This window comes from Simochromis diagramma, unplaced genomic scaffold, assembly GCF_900408965.1.
Source record: "Simochromis diagramma unplaced genomic scaffold, fSimDia1.1 OVJJ01000613.1, whole genome shotgun sequence".
In the NCBI taxonomy this organism is placed as follows: domain Eukaryota; kingdom Metazoa; phylum Chordata; class Actinopteri; order Cichliformes; family Cichlidae; genus Simochromis; species Simochromis diagramma.
The window spans coordinates 1502-22152 of record NW_024387420.1 but is presented as its reverse complement, the minus strand read 5'-3'; the positions used below and the strand labels follow the sequence as shown (position 1 = coordinate 22152).

The 20651-nt window shown below is 42.9% G+C and overlaps 1 long non-coding RNA gene across 3 annotated transcripts; it reads left to right on the top strand.

The window, feature by feature from the left end:
* The first annotated feature begins 4687 nt into the window (after nucleotides 1–4687).
* Nucleotides 4688–10133, top strand: LOC120721956. 3 transcript variants are annotated; one of them, XR_005693307.1, is made up of 5 exons: nucleotides 7316–7602; nucleotides 8113–8246; nucleotides 8608–8768; nucleotides 8834–9049; nucleotides 10087–10133. It is a non-coding gene; the product is annotated as an uncharacterized LOC120721956 (long non-coding RNA). The 3 variants fall into 3 exon arrangements; XR_005693306.1 differs by lacking the exons at nucleotides 7316–7602; nucleotides 8113–8246 and adding an exon at nucleotides 4688–4779; XR_005693305.1 differs by having other exon boundaries at nucleotides 7317–8246.
* Nucleotides 10134–20651: the final 10518 nt, after the last annotated feature.

Sequence of the window (20651 nt, the reverse complement as noted above, 5' to 3'; positions counted from 1 at the left end):
TTCAGCCTCCTGTCTCTGCTGGAGGGTCCGAGGGGCCCGTTCAGCCGTCTCTTCCTGCTGAGGGATCCGAGGGGCCCGTTCAGCCACCTGTCTCCGCTGGAGGGTCCGAGGAACCGCTTCAGCCACCTGTCTCCGCTGGAGGGTCCAAGGAACCGCTTCAGCCACCTGTCTCTGCTGGAGGGTCCGAGGAACCGCTTCAGCCACCTGTCTCCGCTGGAGGGTCCGAGGAATCGCTTCAGCCGTCTCTTCCTGCTGGAGGATCCGAGGGGCCAGTTCAGCCTCCTGTCTCTGCTGGAGGGTCCGAGGGGCCCGTTCAGCCGTCTCTTCCTGCTGGGGGATCCGAGGAACCGCTTCAGCCACCTGTCTCCGCTGGAGGGTCCGAGGAACCGCTTCAGCCACCTGTCTCCGCTGGAGGGTCCGTGGAACCGCTTCAGCCACCTGTCTCCGCTGGAGGGTCTGAGGAACCGCTTCAGCCACCTGTCTCTGCTGGAGGGTCCGAGGAATCGCTTCAGCCGTCTCTTCCTGCTGGAGGATCCGAGGGGCCAGTTCAGCCTCCTGTCTCTGCTGGAGGGTCCGAGGGGCCCGTTCAGCCGTCTCTTCCTGCTGAAGGGCCCGAGGGACCGCTTCAGCCACCTGCCTCCGCTGGAGGGTCCGAGGAACCGCTTCAGCCGCCATTAGCCTCTGCTTTGGCTATGCCTGGTCCAGCTTCTGCCTCGGCTTCTGCTACACCTGGTCCAGCCTCAGCTTCTGCAGTTCCGCCTGGTCCGGCCTCCGAGTCTGCAGTTCCGCCTGGTCCGGCCTCCGAGTCTGCAGCTCCGTCTGGTCCGGCCTCCGAGTCTGCAGCTCCGCCTGGTCCGGCCTCAGCCTCTGCAGCTCCGCCTGGTCCGGCCTCAGCCTCTGCAGCTCCGCCTGGTCCGGCCTCAGCCTCTGCAGCTCCGCCTGGTCCAGCCTCCGAGGGTTCAGTTTTGTCTGCCCCTGAGGTCTCCAATCTGTCTGTTCCTGCACGTCCTGCCCGGCCTGCACGTCCTGCCCGGCCTGTTCGTCCTGCCCGGCCTGTTCGTCCTGCTCATCCTGCACGTCCTGCTCGTCCCGTTCGGCCTGCTCGTCCTGCACGGCCTGCTCGTCCCGTTCGGCCTGCTCGTCCTGCACGTCCTCTCCGGCCGATGACTGGACGTCATTGCTGTCATGGACGGCCCCCTGAACTACGTCGCCGTCGGTGCCTCCCGCCCGGCCGGCCTCCTGATCTGCTCGGTCGCCGTCGGTGCCTCCCGCCCGGCCGGCCTCCTGATCTGCTCGGTCGCCGTCGGTGCCTCCCGCCCGGCCGGCCTCCTGATCTGCTCGGTCGCCGTCGGTGCCTCCCGCCCGGCCGGCCTTTTGATCTGCTCGTTCGCCGTCGGTGCCTTCCGCCCGGCCGGCCTCCCGATCTGCTCCGTCGCCGTCGGTGCCTCCCGCCCGGCCGGCCTCCCGATCTGCTCCGTCGCCGTCGGTGCCTCCCGCCCGGCCGGCCTCCCGATCTGCTCCGTCGCCGTCGGTGCCTCCCGCCCGGCCGGCCTCCCGATCTGCTCCGTCGCCGCCGGTGCCTCCCGCCTGGCCGGCCTCCTGAACTGTTTTCTGGGCTCTTGGGCCGTCAGCCTCCGGGCCGGCCCCCTGACCTTTTTGTGAACTGTTTTTCCTGGCTGCCTGCGCCTGTCATGAGCCTGTTTTTTGTTCTGTTGCTTTCCAGGCTCCGTTGTTTGTTCTTTTTCTTTTTTTTGTTTCTGGCTCTTTGTTTGGTTTGTTTCGAGCCCTCCATCCTGTTTCCCCCGCCGCCCACCCTGGTTCGGTTGTTTTTGTTTTTTTGGTTTTGATGTTTTGGTTGGGCTGTCTGGAAGCCAGCCCTTAAGGGGGGGGTACTGTTAGGATGCCTGGGTCGTTGACCCAGGGTATTTGAGTTTATTATATTATTTATACTTAGTCTTTGGTTTCTTTGAGTTCTGTCTCATGGGTTATGTCTCTGTCTTCTTTAGTTGCTCTGTCTCCCCTATCACCTATATTCCCGTGTTCAGTCAGTGTTTGTGTCTGCCCTGGTCCCACGTCTCTGTTCCCTCTGTAGTGTCTGCATGTGAGTCTGTGTTATGTGTTTCCTGTTTTACTTTGAAGGTCTCTGTCTTATCTCAGTGTGTTCAGTTTACGCTTCCTTTTGTCTCGTCAGTTCTGATTTGCCCCAGCTGTGTTTCCCTCCTGTTATTCATTCCCTGATTGCTCCTTCTGTGTATTTAAGCCCTGTGTTTCTCTGTGTCTGTGTCGCGATCTACCGTTTATTTTGCTGTGTGTTTTGCCTGTCCACCGGTGTTAGTTTATTTTTGACATTTTCCAGTTATGCCATGTTTGCGTTCAGCATTAAAGCTGTTTTTGTTTAAGTTCTGTCTCCAGAGTCTGCACCTTGGGTCCTTTTCCTGTCTGCACACAGCCGCACCTAACACCTTCAAATCTGGGGAAATGAAGAACGCATTGTCGACCGCATTTGGAGGCGTCTTCGAATTTGGACAGCCTTCCTCCTGTCGCTGTAACGTAATTGGCCTCGTACACAGCTACGATACCGGAGACTGCTGCTTCTTCTTCTTCTTCAGGGTTTAACTGCAGCTGGCATCCTTGTACATGCAGTGCTGCAATCTTCTGTTTCAGTCTGTTATTACACTGCTGTTTACCTACTGTTTATTCCTGCGTCTTTCGGGATCTTACAAAGCTTCAAACGACGCGTCGACTAGTGGTGCAACTGATCGAAAATCTCTTGGATCGGATCACTGTTTTAAGTCAGTGAGCTGACCATAACTATTGCTTGACAGACCCACCACGCGCTTTTTTTTTCTTCTTTTTCGAATCTTCGGATCACGTGCGTTTCAGCATCAGTTCGGATTACGGATCAACCGTGATCTGCTGCACCACTAGCGTCGACTATTAAATATGTTGTTGACAATTTTGATAGTTGAAGTAATCGTGACTAGTCGAGGAATCATGGCAGCCGTAGTCTGTAGCCCACATAATTAAACACTTTAGTTAGACAAAACGTGAGTTTTGATCTTATGTACGGTATAGCCTGTATAATAAATAAATATGTAGGCCAATAAGTACAAAATCCAGAGAGCTACACAACATGGGACGGTTCATTTACAAAGAAGTGGACAATTTTACAGAGCTTCATTAACTCTTCCAGTCACATATCCTGAAAAGGTTGAGTTAAATTGATTGTCCCCGGTGAATGGGAGGTGTCTGTTTACCTCGGAGATTGAGTGGCAGTCCACAGAGAAAAACTTTGGTCAGATCCGTCTTCATCTAATCCCAGCTAACTGAATTTTGTGTTTCTTCAGTGTTTGGCGGCATGATGTCGAGGATGTGCCGCTTCCCAACCACTGATGGGAACCACCTACGAGTGCTGGAGCAGATGGCTGAGAGTGTCCTGTCTCTAAACGTTCCCAGACAGCCTTAGATGTAAACTGGGATGGTTTGCATCTAAAAGTGAAGTTGCAGGAAGGACAGTGAGCACCTTCAAGTCAAGGGCCGTGGTCTTCAGCAAAGAAAGAGCAGAGTCCTGTCTCCAGGTCAGGGATGACTCGCTGCATCAAATGGAGAATTTTGGTACCTCAAGGTCTTATTCACAAATGAAGGGAGAACAGAGCGGGAGGTTGACAGACAGATTGGGGCTCTGTTGTTTTGAAGTAAGAGTTAAGCATAAAAGTGAAGCTGTTGATTTATCGGTCAATCTACCTCCCCACCATCAACTATGGTCGTGAGCTTTAGATAGTGACAGAAAGAATGAGATGGCAGATATAAGTGACAAAATAACCCTTCTCTGAAGGGTAGGCAGCCTTTGCCTTTGTGATAGGATGAAGAGTTCAGTCATTGGGGAGGCATTTGGATTAGAGACACTGCTCCTTCACATCGAAAGGAGGCAGCTGATGTGATTCTGGCATGTGATTTGGATGCCTTCTGGACACCACCTGCATGAGGTGTTTTAGGCATGTCCTGGAGGTAGGAGGCCCCAGGGCAAACTGAGGGCTCGGTGGAGAGATTACATTTCACAGTTGGCTTGGAAATAATTCAGTTTTCCCCCAGATGAGCTGGAAGAGGTGGCTGGCAAAAGGGAGGTCTAAGTTTCTCTCCTTAGATTGACCAAACCCATGACTTTGAACGTGGATATATAGGACAGGGAGGATAAATAAAAGGATGTTACATTAAACCAGTGGTTTCCAAACCTTTTTTTTTTTTTTTTTTTTGCTAGGCCCCTGTTTGTTTTACAAGAAAATCTTCGCAGCCCCCCGGCACAAACACATTCTCAAACCACACACAGCCATTTATTGTTTTCAAACTCCACTGCAGTTTCTTTCACACCTCAAACCTTTAAAAAACCAAAAGCAAACAAATAAAAGTAAACTACAATAAATTACAGGTTGGAACAAAATAAACTAATACCATCTTTATTTTAAGCTTAGTTGTTTCATTCCCCGTTTGTAAGAATAATTTTTCAAAACATGCCTCTCTGTGCAAAGTGGGTTTAAAAACATAAAACGTGATTTGGACAGGGGAAATGGGTTTTGGTTTAGACACAAATACATATGATTTTAAAAAAATCTTCTTGTGATCACACATACTTCTTTTTGTGCCTCTAAAACATCCTCGTTTGTCTTTCCAGAACAAACATATGATGTCATAACTGTCGGAGCACCGGCCTCTCACTGCCAGGGTTTCTAAAAATGGCGTTCTGAGGAAGCTCATCCAGAAGTTTGAGGAAGCAAAGAAACAGTAAGTTGAGAGTAAAGTCGGGCGTCACATTAGGGCTGGGCGATATGGCCTAAAATCCATATCGCTGTATAATTTGAAGCACGTGCAGTAATGATATATATCGGGAAATATTCTTTTCTTCTGTATAACATATTTTCCACACTATATGGCACACTTAATTAATTTTCTCAAAAATCGAAAGAGTGCCTATGTATGAATTCTGGTTGTGCTTACTGACCTCGAACCGATTTTGGCGTGCAGACATCTGTTAAAAAATGTTTTAGTACTACTTTGGTAAGCTGCACTGCTTGATGGATTGTCAGAGCATTACGGCTGCCGTAGTGAGGAGCTTCATGGAGTAATCTGGGTCCAAAACTCCGTGGGCTTCAGCTCCCAAAGTCGGATGAACACTGAGAGTTAAAAACGGTCTAAATTCTTTCATCTTTAATAAAATCATCAACCTTGCTGCTTTACCAGGTGTAACAGTTAAGTTTAACATCCATGCATCAATGAAAACAGAATTTATTAAATTTAACGGAGTTACAAGTTAACAGGAAGTTAGCTTGCTAGTTTCCACCTAAACATTTCATACCATGTTCTGACTGAGAGATTTTTTAAACTAATTAAAACGTACAGCTCTGCTACCACTTCCAACATAAATGAAGACAGAAAACTAAACAGCAGTGGCGTTTGCAGGGTTACTGAAGTTGGACTACCTGGGCCCTATTTCAGGAAGCCGGTTTAGAAAACTCAGAGTGAAAAACGATACTCAGGGTTGAGTAACCCCGAACTGTCCAACTCGGAATATTCGGTTTCAGAAAGGCTGATAACAAGTAGTTCAGTCAACGCGGAGTTGCTTTAACCCCAAGTTAAGCGCGCGCATGAGGATACATAAAGCCCTGATTAGTGGAGCACAGATTAAGCGAGTCACCATGGAGACGGAGGGAAAGAAGGCGCGGTCAATGTATTTTACAGCGCTTGAGGCCGAAATTCTTATGGCAGCATATGCCGATAACATGCAAATTCCGCGGAAAAAAAAGTAACACAGCCTCAGCTGCGAAAGAAAGGGAGCATGCATGGCAAAACAAAGCCGACAGAGTCAATGCGTGAGTGTTAATTTAAACATTGATCTAGGGATTTCCACCCATTTAACACGTTATTTTATTATATTTTATTTTATTTTTTATTTTATACATTTGATTTTGTGATGTGATTTGAGCGCAGGTGCAACCCAACAGGCCCCAAACGTTCCTGGCAGCAAGTAAAAATGAAATATAAAAATATAGTCCAAACAGGTAAGGTGTAATTGTATTATGAGCCATAGTGCTTGGTCTGTTTGTCCGATGTAAATCAATTGCAGTTAGAGGCTACATTAATTTCCCCTCTGTAAGCATTTATTGAAATTATCTGAGCACATTACAAGTACATATTTGCTTACTCTGTATGCTCAAATGTGACCCGTTATAGCCAACAGAAAAAAAAGCGGAGGCCCGAAAAACAGGTAGGGGTCCTCCACCACCACCACTCACAGAGGCTGAGCAGTTGGCTTCCACATTTGTGATAATGTTGGCAGCATCACATATGATCTTCACAGTGCAGAAAACACAAATTAGCATCCATTACTATAATGAAATAATTTGTTAGTTTGAAATGCTACAGGGAACTATGTACCTGTACATTAATGCTGTGGAAAGACTTCCTGTTCACATAGTCTCCTTCATTTACTGAAGGAGCAATGATTGGAATGTGAGTGCCATCTATACAGTCAATCACGCCTGGGAACCGTGAGAATAAATGTAAAATTTAAGTAGTAGTTCAAGTATCACCACATCATGAATTAAGTTTCGTTCATCCTGATACCTGCAATTTTGTGGAATCCCTCTTTGATAAATCTTGTGGGTCTATGACCGGGGAACACCACAAACGAGTACACGAGACGTTTCAGTGCAACTGTAACATTCCTGACTGCCCGACAGACGGTAGCCTTGGAAACGTGCTCAGCGTCACCAATATTATACAGAAAGCTCCCGTTTGCAAAAAACCAAAGTGCAATACAAATAATAAGTACAGAACTGAGAGGATGTCCCCGATGTGTCACATGAGCAATATTAGGCCTGAGGATGTTATTCAAATAAATTATAGATTGTGCTGAAAAACGGTAACGTTCACACAGGAAATCATCAGGAAATGATAAAATGTCCGAACGCGCTCTAATCACTCTCTCCCGGCGGAGAGCTCTGCGGAGAATTTGGGCTTCAACATCTACTGGCTCTTCAAGGAAGGAGCACGCCATGTCTGACACTTCCTACAGTCAGGTTTCCGACAAAGAGGCGGAGAACGTCAGGGTTAGTTGAAGTAAACCTGCTAGGGGGCAGGTTAGCTTCACGGAGTGTGTCGTCATGGTGACTCACTGAGGCTTCATCTGAACTCGCTTTGTGAAACCGAAAACCCAGAGTTTTCGTTAACTCAGGGTATACTTACTCAGTTTTTCCACTAAACCGGCTTCCTGAAACAGGGCCCTGGTATATAATGTTGTGCTACGTGATTGCTAGCGACACAGGTTTGTTAGCATAACATTAGCACAGTGAAGCTGGAGGATGAACGCCAGCTTCACTTTTTTCCACTTGATAAAAGTTAACGTGAGGGATTCTGGTGGTTAGGGACAAATGCAATGGCATAGCGATGACCTCTGCTCCTGTTTTGGGTTTTTATATTTTGCTTTATTCGTCTTGTGATTTGTATTTAAACAGTCGTTTTTGGTCATCTTGTTTCTTCAATTTCTGCATTAATACTTCAGTTCCCATTTTATGGCTTCCTCTTAATCAGCGTAAATGAGGAGGAATGGTGAGTCCTTGCACTGCTTTGCTTGTTTTCATTTGACTGAACTAACTTCATTAGAGTTATTTGATATTGTATTTTGCACTATCCTACTGTATATTACTGTAATAGTAGTATTCTTATTGTATATATGGTATATCTTATTCCTCTGTTCCTCTGTCTCTCTTGCTGCATTGAGTATGTGTATGACTAAAGAATTTCCCTCGGGATAAATAAAGTTCTTCTTATCTTATCCTTAAGATTTGTACAACAAAGTATTTTCAGTTTTAAGCTGGAAGAATGGGGTTTTGCACAGCTTATCATGTTAATGCAAGGAAAAAAGGGCACGTAGCGCATCGGTGATGTGTTCACTAATATAGAACTAAAATGTGTGTTACCTTAAAATGAGCAAATCCTTTGTCACAAAGTTGTATATGAATACTGCTCATTGTATAAATTCAGTCATTTTAAAGTCTATCAAAAACAAGTCAAATCCTGACAATATTAATGAGACGTTTCTAAAATTCTTCTACACAGATGGTCTGAATTTGTGAAGCGAGTGGTATCGCTCTCCGTCCCCGGCAGTCGGCTCCTCCTTGTTTTTTCTAAGCCACGATTAGGCTCGTTGAGAGCAGGCATGTGCATGCAGACAGTGTTTGTTTTTACATCTGGTGGGTAACGTCCCTCCCTATATTTTTGGAACAGTACCTCTGAAGCTTGATTTAGATTTCTGCAGGAAATTTACGTTCTAACTTCAGATGTAACACCTCTTAACACTAAACCGGTCCATTCCACGCTGTTGTTTCCAGTTACAGCGTATATTTCCTGCTGAAGCATATTTAAGGCATAAGACAGAAACATTACAAAAATATACACCTGCAGGCCACTCTATTGTCTTTATTTGACTAAATGCACTAAATTGCTGCCACAAGCTTTTGAACACATGTACCTAATAAAGTGGCTGGTGAGTGTAAGAGTATCCTCAGTCCCAGCTTGGATAAAGACGTGTCTGTGTGTCTTTGTTCCCTGCAGTAGTGCCCTCTCCAGCTCAGTCATCATCCACATACCCCAGGACACTGTCCGAGCCAAAGAGATCATCGCCCACGTCAACACGCAGAAGACTCAGGTCAGCTATTACGCAGAGGCTATCTCAAGCTGCCAAAGACCAATCGCTCGCCAGTCTGGCTGACAAGGTACTAAAAGTGTTTGACGTTACGTGGGGACGCTTCATATTTCATTCATACCCTCTTCCTTTCAGACCCGTCAGCTGGTGACAGTGTGCGGCTGCAAGCTGCTAGCTTCAGCTATTTAGGCCCTGAACGCAGTACGGGGCGAGTACATCGCAACCAAAGCTTCTCCTTCCGCTGAGTCTGAACAAGTAGTGCTCCGCAATGACCAGGATACGCTGAGAGCAAAGTACAGCGGTCACAACAGCCAGTCGTCACTGCACGTGGACTGGCACGAAGAGGAGTGGGTGAGTTGATCAGCAGTTATTGGCTGTTTTCTGATTCCAGATTTTTTATTTCTTTAGCATGAGAACAGACAAGCTTAGTTTCTTGGCACACATTGTGGATACAGCTTAATATCTTAACTAGACTCTGAACTCTGTTTTTCTTTTCTTGTTGCTTCTTCTTCTTCTTGAGTCATCCCTCTCATGTTGATTTCCAGCTCAGGTCACTCCTTACTTTTAAGAAGTTGGAGGATTCGTGAGCAGATTTTTCCTTCACCATATCAGCCGACTTTATTCTATGAGAAAATACTCTTAAATGACTCTTCTTTAAAAAGTGTTCAGTGTTTTATGTCTGGTCCGTGTGTCATCTTTGTCTTTACAATGTTGCAGCAATACTGTAGTAATGATATGATATGATATACCTTTATTAGTCCCACAAGGGGAAATTTAAATGTTGGTTTAGTGTAAGCTCAGCTTTTTAACTAATGTAAGAAGTGTTATGACTGACTCGTTTTTAATACCTAAATCTGGCCTCAGTGCACGAACCTAAATGAATCGGTACATATGAAAGCGCCCAAGTCACAAGCTGTGTTCAAGGACATGGATAAAACAAAAAGGTTCAAATTTGTGCACAAAAACCCCACAAATCAGTGTCACTGTTTTAAAATCTGCTGCGAGACCGCTCTAAATGTCAGCTTTTTCTTTACGTAAAGACTGGGGTCTGTAACATATCAGCTCGTTTCTTATTTATTAAAGAACATGCCTGACACCAGGCTTTTGAGTTAACGGCTCCATTAGATCTCTGCAAGTATTTTTAAGTATTTTTAGGTTCTTTCCAGCAGGATTTGTGGCTAGTTCTGGAGCTTGACCCTAAAAGATTTCAGTGTGTCGGTGCTTCTGCTTTCCCTGTTGTCCTTCTGTTCCGTCTTTTTTTCTGTTTCTGTCAAATTTAAAAACAACTGCACTCTGAAATACACACTCTTTGCAAGATGTTGTCTAAACTAGTGGTTGGAAGGCATATTTGTGTTTGGTCTCTGATGGTTTATTTACACTTTTTGCAGGCCACGCCCACGGACTACAGAGCCATGATGAGCAACAAAGCCAAGAAGTGTATGGACTTCCTGCTGATGCAGGACACCGCCCCGACGATAGCCACGGACGTGTCACTGCAGTACCGCCTCGACATCGTCTTCTGCCAAACGGTCACCTACACATATTTTAATTATTGAATGTCTGAGCTGATGCGTTTATCCTGCAGTGACTCAGAGTGAAGGAGAAGGCCAAGAAGAAGTGTAAATATCATAAAAGCAAGGAGTTCAGAGCTCTACGACTTAGTTTCTTTATGGTATTTATGTGTGTAATGGAGACCAGGGGTTCCATTACCCTTACTTGTATTTTTATTAATTGACTGACTGATTTGTATTTAAAAACCATAATGAAGAAAAACACACACTGGTTGATTGTGATCTTTATTAGGTTTTTTGGGTTGTTATTTAAGTGACTCGTGAAAGGTGAAGAGACAGGGGGACTGGCCATCCTACCTGTGTCAGGAAAAGAACCCGTGTTAGAGCTGTTCACATTTAATCATTTGTCTGTAACCTAAATTAGTTATATATGTAAAAAGAGAAGTGTTAACAGTACTCACTTTGTAAAGAGTAAAAGCAGCTCAATCACCTGCTTATGAGCTCCTGGAGCAAACCAATGTGCCAGGCTAGGGGAGTGTGTGTTGGAGTGATTTTGTTAAAAGTTGTCATTATTGTGCTTGGACCTTGTCTTGAACTGTATGTTCAGATATTTTTCTGTTCCTCCCCCACATGTAGGATGTTGGGGATGTTACTAGCTATAGTTTTCAACTGCAGGCACAATCTATGTAAGATTCTGGTTTCCTTATTTGGTAAGGAATGTTCACTTCCTGCCCTTTACAGTATGGGCTCACCATGTAAATGGTGGACTGTTAAAGAGGTTAAGCCATATACGAGGTTGAGGGGAGATGCCCTTTTATGACTAGAGATGCGGTTAAAACGTTTGTAACCAGGAAGTCACGTATACAGACACACACACACTCTCTCTCACTCACTCACACACACACACACACACACACACACACACACACACACACACACACACACACACACACACACACACACACACACACACACACAGTGCCTTAGCTTTTACCACACAACATATGGGGTTTACAATGGGCGGTTGTGTAACTGTTTTCATTCAATAAAAGGCTGGAGTTGGAGTTGTCTGAGTTTGGGTGTAGAGCTTGCAACTCTGAGAATCTGACCAGGCTTCCCCTGCACAAGTAAAAACCAATCGAACTCTGATTGTCTTACTTTGTTCTGAGTCAGCGAGGGCTGAAACCTAACTGTGTGGTTAAGGTGTTTTAATGCAGCGGTCCCCAACCGCCGGGCCACGGACCGTTGTTTGGTCGAGAGATGAGGCTCGGGTGTGAAATGTATGGTTTTCAGAGTTTTTATCGTTTTTTATCGTTATTTTGTTATCGTTAACTCTGTTTTCCTGGGTCTTTCACGTGTGTTATGAATAAATCTTCTTTTTTTCCGGTACCGGTACTAGTTTTATTTTGTTGTATTTATCTGTGACTCCTTAAAGGCCGGTCCATGAAAATATTGTCGGGCATAAACCGGTCCGTGGCGCAAAAAAGGTTGGGGACCACTGTTTTAATGTATATAGAAGAGACTGAAGTTTATATGTTATGGAATTATTTATAGGACTTGTTCCAAATCTTCATATGTCTATGATGTGTTATATCAGCCCATTCTCACTCCCGAGGCGTAACATGTCGTTCCTGAGGAACGCGAAAGGAGACCTTCAGCGTTCTTATGGTACGCGGCGGGCTATGGCTGGAATCCAGTGCAATGACGCTCCCGCGGTAATAGAGGTTCCAGCCCTGTATTCCAGCCCTAAACCTAACCTTATCCCTAGCCCTGACCATAACCTTATTCCTGACCTTAACCAGGACTTTAATGATGTTAAATAGCGTGTTTCTAAGCGATTTGAAGAAAAGAGCAAACATGTGTAGATTCAGTCCAGACGGTTCTCATATTTCCTCTTTTTTCCGAGGTCGTCATTTAGGAACGTGGTGGGTAGCCAAAAACGTAATATGGTGACGATTTGTCACCTAGCGTAAAATGTTACGCTTTGGGAGTGAGAACGTGTTGGTTATATTGTAGTGGTTTTCTTATGGGGAGGGTTTTGTTTCCTTTGGTTTGCTGACCCCCAGACTTGGTCTATTCCAGATGCTCACCTGAATCAGGTAGAGTATGACAGGAAGCCATTTGCTTTTCAGAAGGGTTGGATTCTTTGCTGTATCACCATGTGTTCTCATTAATAAAGTACATTTTACTCCAGTCTCGTGCTATTTTAGTGGAAGTGACCCATGACTGACAATATGACTATTAAAAGTCTGAGTAATACTGTAATTTTCTGCTGCTCATTCCTGTGCAACATCCCATTTGGCCTCCCGTCATATTTCTTTTCAAGATTTTCTTATTTAATTACTAGTGTACATATATTTATATTTATAGATACATATATATTTAGTCATCTTTTCTCTTTTACCACGTCTCTCTAATATTTTGCTCTTTACTATTTTTCTATTTTTTATTTTATTATATTTTATTATATTTCTACTGTACCATGCTGCTGAGTGACTGCTGCTCGTCAAACACATTTCATTGCAATGTTGACCTTGTGCTAACTTGCATATGACAAATAAAACTGAAAACAGTAAAGGCAAAGGGAACACATCAAGTAAGGATTTCACACTCCCACTCACAACGGCACTTTCAAAGCATAAAGCCAAATATTTCAAAATTTCATTTTGAGGCATTTTAAAAATGAATGTGTTTGAGTTTCATTGCTCCAAAGCAATGTTTTCATATAAGCAAGACAACAACCAGTTTGCAACCATGTAAGTACAGTCCTCTATTGTAAACAGACGTGTTGGCAATCTGTCTGCGTTTATAAATTAGACAACAGTTATTTGCAGATCTTCATCAATCTGCCTGAGAGTGATTGCAGTCGGTCTGAGTTGGACTGCAACTGTTTTGAGTCAGGTTGCCTCCAAGGAGGCAGTTTATTATTTTCCTTTCCTAGTTGGAGAGATGGCTGTTGTTTTGTTTTTACTGTAGTGTGCTGAGCCATTAATGGCTCAGGGGCTGCAGCGTATCCGCGCCAACACCTAAGGCCAACGTGGAATCACCGGTCAGACTAACATAAAGAAAAAATCTGTTAAATTACACATTTGTATTCATTAAGTCACAGACAATGAAAACAAGCAGAAATCAAGATGTAATATTTTTATAATTTTATTGATGTTAAATTAAAGTCCCAGCTTAGTTATGTTGTCAGTGCAAGTCACTTCAATCTGTATAGCACCAAAGGAAACAATGGTGTTTTCAAGGTGCTTCACACTGTAAGGTAACAACTTACAGTATTAAAAAGAAAACCCCAAAAGAACAAACCCCTCTGAGCAAGCACGAGGCGACAGTGGGAAGGAAAAACTCCCTTTTAAGAGGAAGAAACCTTCGACAGAACCAGGCTCAGGGCGGGGTGGCCATCTGCCGCGACCATTCCTGGGGATTTCAAAAATGACTTGATCTGATCTAAATGTAAAACTAGCTAATTTAAAGTGTCCAGTGAGTTTTAGAAAATATCTTGCTGTTGATATCACGATGTCACTATAAAGTGGAAACTTTGTTTCCTCCCTTAAACCTCCCAAAAAATGCACGCACCTGATGAGAAGCACTTAGATATGCAACTTGGTTCTGGGAATATCTTTCTTTTGAAAGTTTTAACAATATCTTCATCAAGATCTTGGACGTTTAATTGCCAGAATGTCACAATAACCGCTGCATGCTTCCATCTTTTACAGAGGGATTTGAAAACCCTCTCGCTGAGTTTCTTGAACTTCTCTGGGGGGATTTTGTCGTATTCTGCCCTGATTTCAGTCCAGATTTTCATGGTAAGCCGGTTGGAGATAGCTTCAGCATTTTCAATGCTGAAGACTGTGCCTGATTTTTTTGCAACCCGGGAAATCAGTCCTTCCACAAAGATTTCCACTGAAAGTCTGCATCTTTCTTTCTTTTCATATGATTCCAGTCTATCGATAATTGTTACTGCCAACAGGTGTTCTTGGAATACTGAAGTAGTTATGATATTAAATATTGGTTGTCCCATTAAATTCACTGAATCCTCCTCCCCACTCCTCCCCATTTTCACTGATATTTGTGACCAATTATATAATTGGTCACAAATATCAGTGAAAATGGCATTAGCAATGCAGTCAAAATAATTCTGCACTTTTCGGTCTAAATGCAAATCCATCCCCTTGAATTTGTCCAAGAGTAGATCCAACAAACGTTTTTGGTGAGAATGAGGGCACTTTAAAAGTTTACCAAGCTTTGAAAGCACAGCCTGAATTAATGTCTCTAACCATCTTTCAAAGTCTAAGGTGTTTTCAGGTGGCTCACAGTCTACAGAAGATCTGTGATTCTGTATCTTTTTATATGACTCCGTTTGACTTATGTTTGTTAACGGTGGGATGCTGGCTTCATGTTCAACACAGGATTTCTGCTGCTGGGGATCTGGAATTGGATTGTTTTCTGCTTTTGCAGCACTGTGTTGGTCAGCATTTTGACAGCGTTCTTCTGTGTTTGCTGTTTCTTGGCTGTTAGCATCTATATTCTGTGCTGTATCAAACTCCTGCTCAGCAGAATCGTCCAAAAATTTCACAGGTGACAAAAACGTTTTGCCAGTGGTGGTGTGGACAGAACAGTTTTCATGCACAGGGGAGTTCTGGGAAGACCTCAGTGGTGATACTGCTACTGACTGTTCACACAGGTCCATTACGTCCTCTACAAAACCTGCAAGCCGCTTAGCGGTGAAGCAATCCGGATAGCCTGAGGTAAGCTCTTCCCACTGCTTGTTCGAAAAACTACTGAACAAGTTATTCAAGAGGGATACCAAAGCATCTACTGTAGAATTATCCCGATTGGTCTGAACTGTTTCATCATTTGTCATTGTGTTACAGTTTGAGCTTGCCATTTCACTTTTTTGTTTTTTATGCCTAAAATGTTGTTTTGTGTTAAACTCCGTGTTTGAACGTTTAAAGCGCTGCTGTCCCGCTGTATGAATGCGTTTCAACTGAACAGCCAGGTCTATATATAAGGTCGGTTTCTTTGTAACGTCACCAGTCAAAGGACTGGCCCGGCTCGTCATAACGAAAGGGGCGGGACAAATCTGTTGCTTAGCAACTGAAAAAAAGGCACACCGCGCTGAATGCTACATCCGTCCTGCGACGGTACACCGCCTCCGCACCACCGTTTAAACATGAAGTGTGGATGTTAGAAGATCCCAAATATGGTGAGCTACTGGAAAATTACTCACGTTTTTGTTCTTGAGAGTGAGCGATAATAAGCGACATTTTATTGAGAAATTACAGTAGTCTGTCTGTTTCTCTTCATAGCTCTTTTCAAAACACGGTTACCTTTGGTTTGTTTGGCTCGCAGCTTAAAACGTAGTTTCAGTGTTTTTTCGCCTTCTGTGATTAATTCTGGTTTGCCTGCTTTATGGAGCTCAAACCAAGGCAAAATTGAAGTATCAGTATTTAAATGTAAATAGACTCAAACTAGGAGTGGATCAAAGGGGGTCCTTTCAGGTGCCAAATCTCCACTGCTAACATTTTATGCATGTTTAGCTTAATTGTAGAAAAGGTGCTTGTAATAATGTTTGGGTGAATAGGTGAATGAGGCATGTTGTATAAAGCGCTTTTTAATGCACGAGCAAAATACAAAAACCCTATATAAAAAGCAGTCAGTTTACCATTTATGTATTTGTTCCATTGAACGCTTCTGTGAAAATCAATTTGATACTTGTTCAAATAAAAAATTTGAATCGATTAGTTGTTTTCTCAACATTTATTAATCGACTATATGCAGAAAACTGTGACACTGTGGAACCCTTATTTTAAAGACCTCGTAGTTTGATGGTTTGCTCCCTGGCCGTGGTTCTGCCAGAGGGTGCTTCCTGTTAAAAGTGAGTTGTTCCTTCCCACTGTATTGAGGTTTTTTCGTTTTAATTGTAGACTTTCTACCTTACAATCTATACCACCTCGAGGAGAATGTTGTTGTGATTCAGCTCTGCATAAATACAATTAAATCGAATTAAGTGGGTTCAGCTAATTTGTGAAATAAATGTGAGTGACACGGTAAGTAATAGCCTGCATGTAACTCATTGTAAGAAGAGCAATATCGCCCCCTCCTGGTTCAACTTTTTTTTTCTTTGCAGTAATCTTTCCAATAATAATACATATGCACTAACCTCATGCTTGCTGTTAACAATAGCCTAAAGACATAAAATCAAGTTTAGTTTTTTCTTTAAGTTTATGTTTTTTATATGGTTGGCATTTATTTTGTTTCTTTTTAATAATTATATTGATTCTATTGATTGTTTGCCAAGCACTGAGGTCTCTGCTTAGACTGTGCTACTGGGATCACTGATTTAAAAATGAGGCAAAAGCACCAAAGTTGTGCTCAAAAACAGTACAGTGAGCTACAACCTGTTGCTGTAGTAATTCTAACACACTTATTGTTTTTAAATACATACATGTTTAGTTTTTTTAAACCTAATTATATAATTTTTTTTTGCAAAAGTGTCACCTAAACACCCAAATATACGTAATTCAAAACTTACTTTAATTATTACCCATTTGGCTGGTAACATGGACCCAGTCTGATGGATAGTTACTGAACAGATAGTTTTTTCTTTAAAGGCCGCAGTCAAAGCAAATCATTGTAAAAACAAGACAAGTCAATAAAAAACAAGTAGTAGCTATAATACTAAACTACAATAGAGAGAAAATCCAGTAAATATAATTATATTATGTAAAAAAAATATACAAATATTTACCTCTAATTTAAAAAGACATTACAAGGGTACTAGTTTCATTTTAATCTAAACATAATCTAAATTGACACTAAATCAGTTTAAATATTACAGCTGAAGGTGATTTTAATAAATGTACTGCTGCTTGACTTTGTTTTACTACTGCAGTATAATTTATCATGTACAAAAGCTCCAAATGTTGTTTCTCTGACTTAATGTTCTGATGACGTTTGTGTTATTTTGCAGGAAATAGTCAGGACCCAGATGAACCTGTGCTGGAATTCAGTGTGGGTGAGTAATATGAGCATTTATGAAGGCTGTCCATGACCCGTAATTAAATTTAGCGTCATTAGTCTTATTTTGTCTCTCAGTGCAGGTATGTAATGTGACAAAACCTCTAATGATCTGATATGTTTGGGATGGATGGGCTGTGAATTATATAGTGAATTGTCTTATTTTGTCGCTCTGTGCAGGCTTTCTACTTACAGGGTGGTGGGTCTCAGAGGACAATTGCTACCCCTGTTGAAGTGAACAACGTGTGGAGTGCAACTGGCTTTGTGGCATAGCTGGCTCTGGCCTTGGACTGTGTGTTTTTACTTTGTACCTAAATGGGACACTGGACTTTTAACTATTATTCATTGTGTTTATAAATAAAATTTTAGAATTTTATTGACTGTCATCTTTTTGCCCACGGCGGAGACGGTTGGTCAGACCTAGAATCTCTTTATGTGTGTGTGTGTGTAACATCAGCAGGGTTTTGCATAAAAGAGTGTGAGCAGGTCAAAAGGTCAATTCATTTATTGTAGTTTTATGGCAGCACCTTCTAGTGGCCTTGAAGCAAACAGTCTCCTAACTAAGCCATGGCATCTCCGGTCTCTCCTACTTTTGTGTGCTGTGCTGGAGGAGCAGCATTGGATCTAGTGATACTGAGTAAGCTGATTAGGACCGGCCTGGAGAAATGTGGTTTGCATGAAGTATCAGGAAAAAAAACAACCTTGTATTGTAAAATAATAATACACGAATAATAAATACTTTTCATGACATTCAGATTTCTGGACTCACGAGTTCATAGAACATTAATGTTACGAAACATTGAGATAAGTCTTAAAACTACATTGTATACTTATTATTTATTTACTTTAATCAGATTTGACTGGTATTTTTAAACATTAAGTTTTTGTTCCTTCAACTATTGTATTTAAGCTTATGACTCACTCACAGTATGTTTATATAACTGTCTAAAAAACAGTGAGGATGTGGCCGCAGTGGCTGAGAAGCAAGAAGTTTGCTTTTTCTTTTTTTTCCTTTTTTTTTAATTGGGAAGCATAAATGAACATACCAGAAAACCCTGCACGAAGGAGCCATATTTGTTTTTTGTGTGTGCATAAGATGAAGCTTTAGTATTATTACACATATGATAATGGTGTTAGCATGCAACACACAAACTCAAGTGGTGTTGCCAAGATAGTTGCTGACTGGCAAGAAACTTCTAGAAGAAATCTGGTGACAGTCCAAAGCACAAATGAACATGTTTAATACTCGTGCAAGACCCTGTGGGAAGGTGCCAGATTGCTGTATTTTGTGTGAATCAGGAAAAGTGCACGGTGATGACTAAAGCTTATAAAACATCTCTCTCCTTATGTGTGCATATATGAGAAAGAAAATTCTGCCAAAGCAACTTTAGCTTCTTGCAAGCATCAGTACACAAAGGATGCTAACACAAAGCTAGCCAAGAACCAAGAGTGATTTTAAAGTTGAACGTATGCCGACCCCAGCAGCCAAAGGGAGCTCAGGGGAGAGCTTCTTGGGGTCCAGTGATGTGTCCTGAAGAGACGACATGAGCTCTCCCTCCTGTAGGCCCACCCCAGCAGTAGGTGCTGTCTGTCTCATTCCGAGTTAACTGCTACTCCTCTACATCTAAACGAGCCAGTTGAGGAGGTTCAGGCATCTGACAAGGGTGCCTCTTGAGCGCCTCCTGGGTGAGATGTTCCAGGCATGTCCCACCAGGACAGACAGGACACACCCAGGACATGTTGGGGAGATCACAGCACTCAGCAGAGAATGCCTCAGTGTCCCCCAAATAATGGAGGAGCTGGCTCGGGAGAGTAAGGTCTGGGTCTTCTCTGCTTATGCTACTGCCACCGAAACTAGACACCAGGTAAGCTCAGAAAAATGAACAACCTGTTTAAATAAAGGTTAATTTAAAAAAAATGTTTGTCATTAGCTAGTCTGTACATGTACTTCTTCTCCAGTGTTGAAAATGTTAAACTCACAACCTGCACATTTTCTGGTTGCATCATCAAATAAATACCCCCAAAAGTAGTCTGAGTACTTTTACACTGGTTTTATGCTGCGATATTTTCAAAGTCTTTCACTGAACACATTCAGTCACACATTGTTCATAATTTATTGGAAGTTTATTGTTTAATGTCCTGTCTAAATAACTTCAGTCACCATTTGTATTCATTAATGAATAACTGACTTCTAATATTAAAAGAAATAGAAACTGTTGTGCTGTTGTTCACGTAGAAGGGCCTGCTTCTGGATGTCCAGACTTTGTGCGTCAGTGGGAAGGTCAGGGTACAGGGTTCGAACCTCCTCATGAGATGTCGTATCTGCTGGATAAAAGCAAGCTACATCACATCAGGGATTGTCCTAGAGCTGCCCTACAGTAACAATCAACTGACTAATATATGAAATACTTGCAGTAGCACAATAATAAACACAAAGCAAAAAAATGTTTAGTGAAGATAAAAAAAACCCATCAAAGTTTTAGTTTGGATAAAGGGAGACAGAGCACCAATCTAAACAAGTCTAAACCATCTACAAAGTGATTGTAGGAGGAAACAACCTTGACTTCCTTTACATAGCTTAGTACTGAGAATAAAAGAAAAGCATGATTAGAATTATTTGTGCTTCTTCTTCTTTCGGCTGCTCCCTTTAGAGGTCGCTACAGTGGATCATCCGCCTCCATCTCTCTATTTCTAGCATCCTCCTCAGTCACACCAACCCCCTGCATGTCCACCTTCACTACATCCACAAATCCAGCACCACAGTTACTCTCTTCGCACCTTATCATAGCCTTCACTCCTACCCTCTCTATGCCTCCCGTCTCCATCCTCTTCAGAGTTGCCTCGCTTCCTTCTCTAATTCAATTTTCATCCAAAGTACTCCTCTCTTCTCAACACACATTCTTCACATTAGCACATTTCCATCTCTATACTTGGTTACTCTCTTCCAGGACAATTTATGTGCCTTGCCATTCATTAAAAATCATTTTCTCCTTAGTGTCCAGCCTCACATACAACTCACTACAAGCCTTTTCCTGTGCCAGTGACACCTCTCTCTTTGCTGTGCACCTAGCCTTTTAGTACTCCTTCCTTCAGCTCCCTGACTATCCCACTCTTTCTTTGCCAGTCTCTTCCTTGAATACATTCCTGAATCTGTTATTATTTGTGCAATGAAAATTAAATCAAGAAAGATTTTGCTTTTACAGTCTCACTGCAGGTTGATACATTATAAGCATGCCTGTGGTTCACATAAGCATTAAAAGCTTGTATTACTCCCTGATGTTGTGCCTGTTAGCATGTGCAGCAGCTGGAGAAGGACTCCTAGCTGAAGACAGGACAGCTTCTCGATGTGCAGATTGGTCGTCTTCTACGCAGAAGCAAAGGAGAAAAACCCCAAATTAAACAGAACAACTACTTCTAAT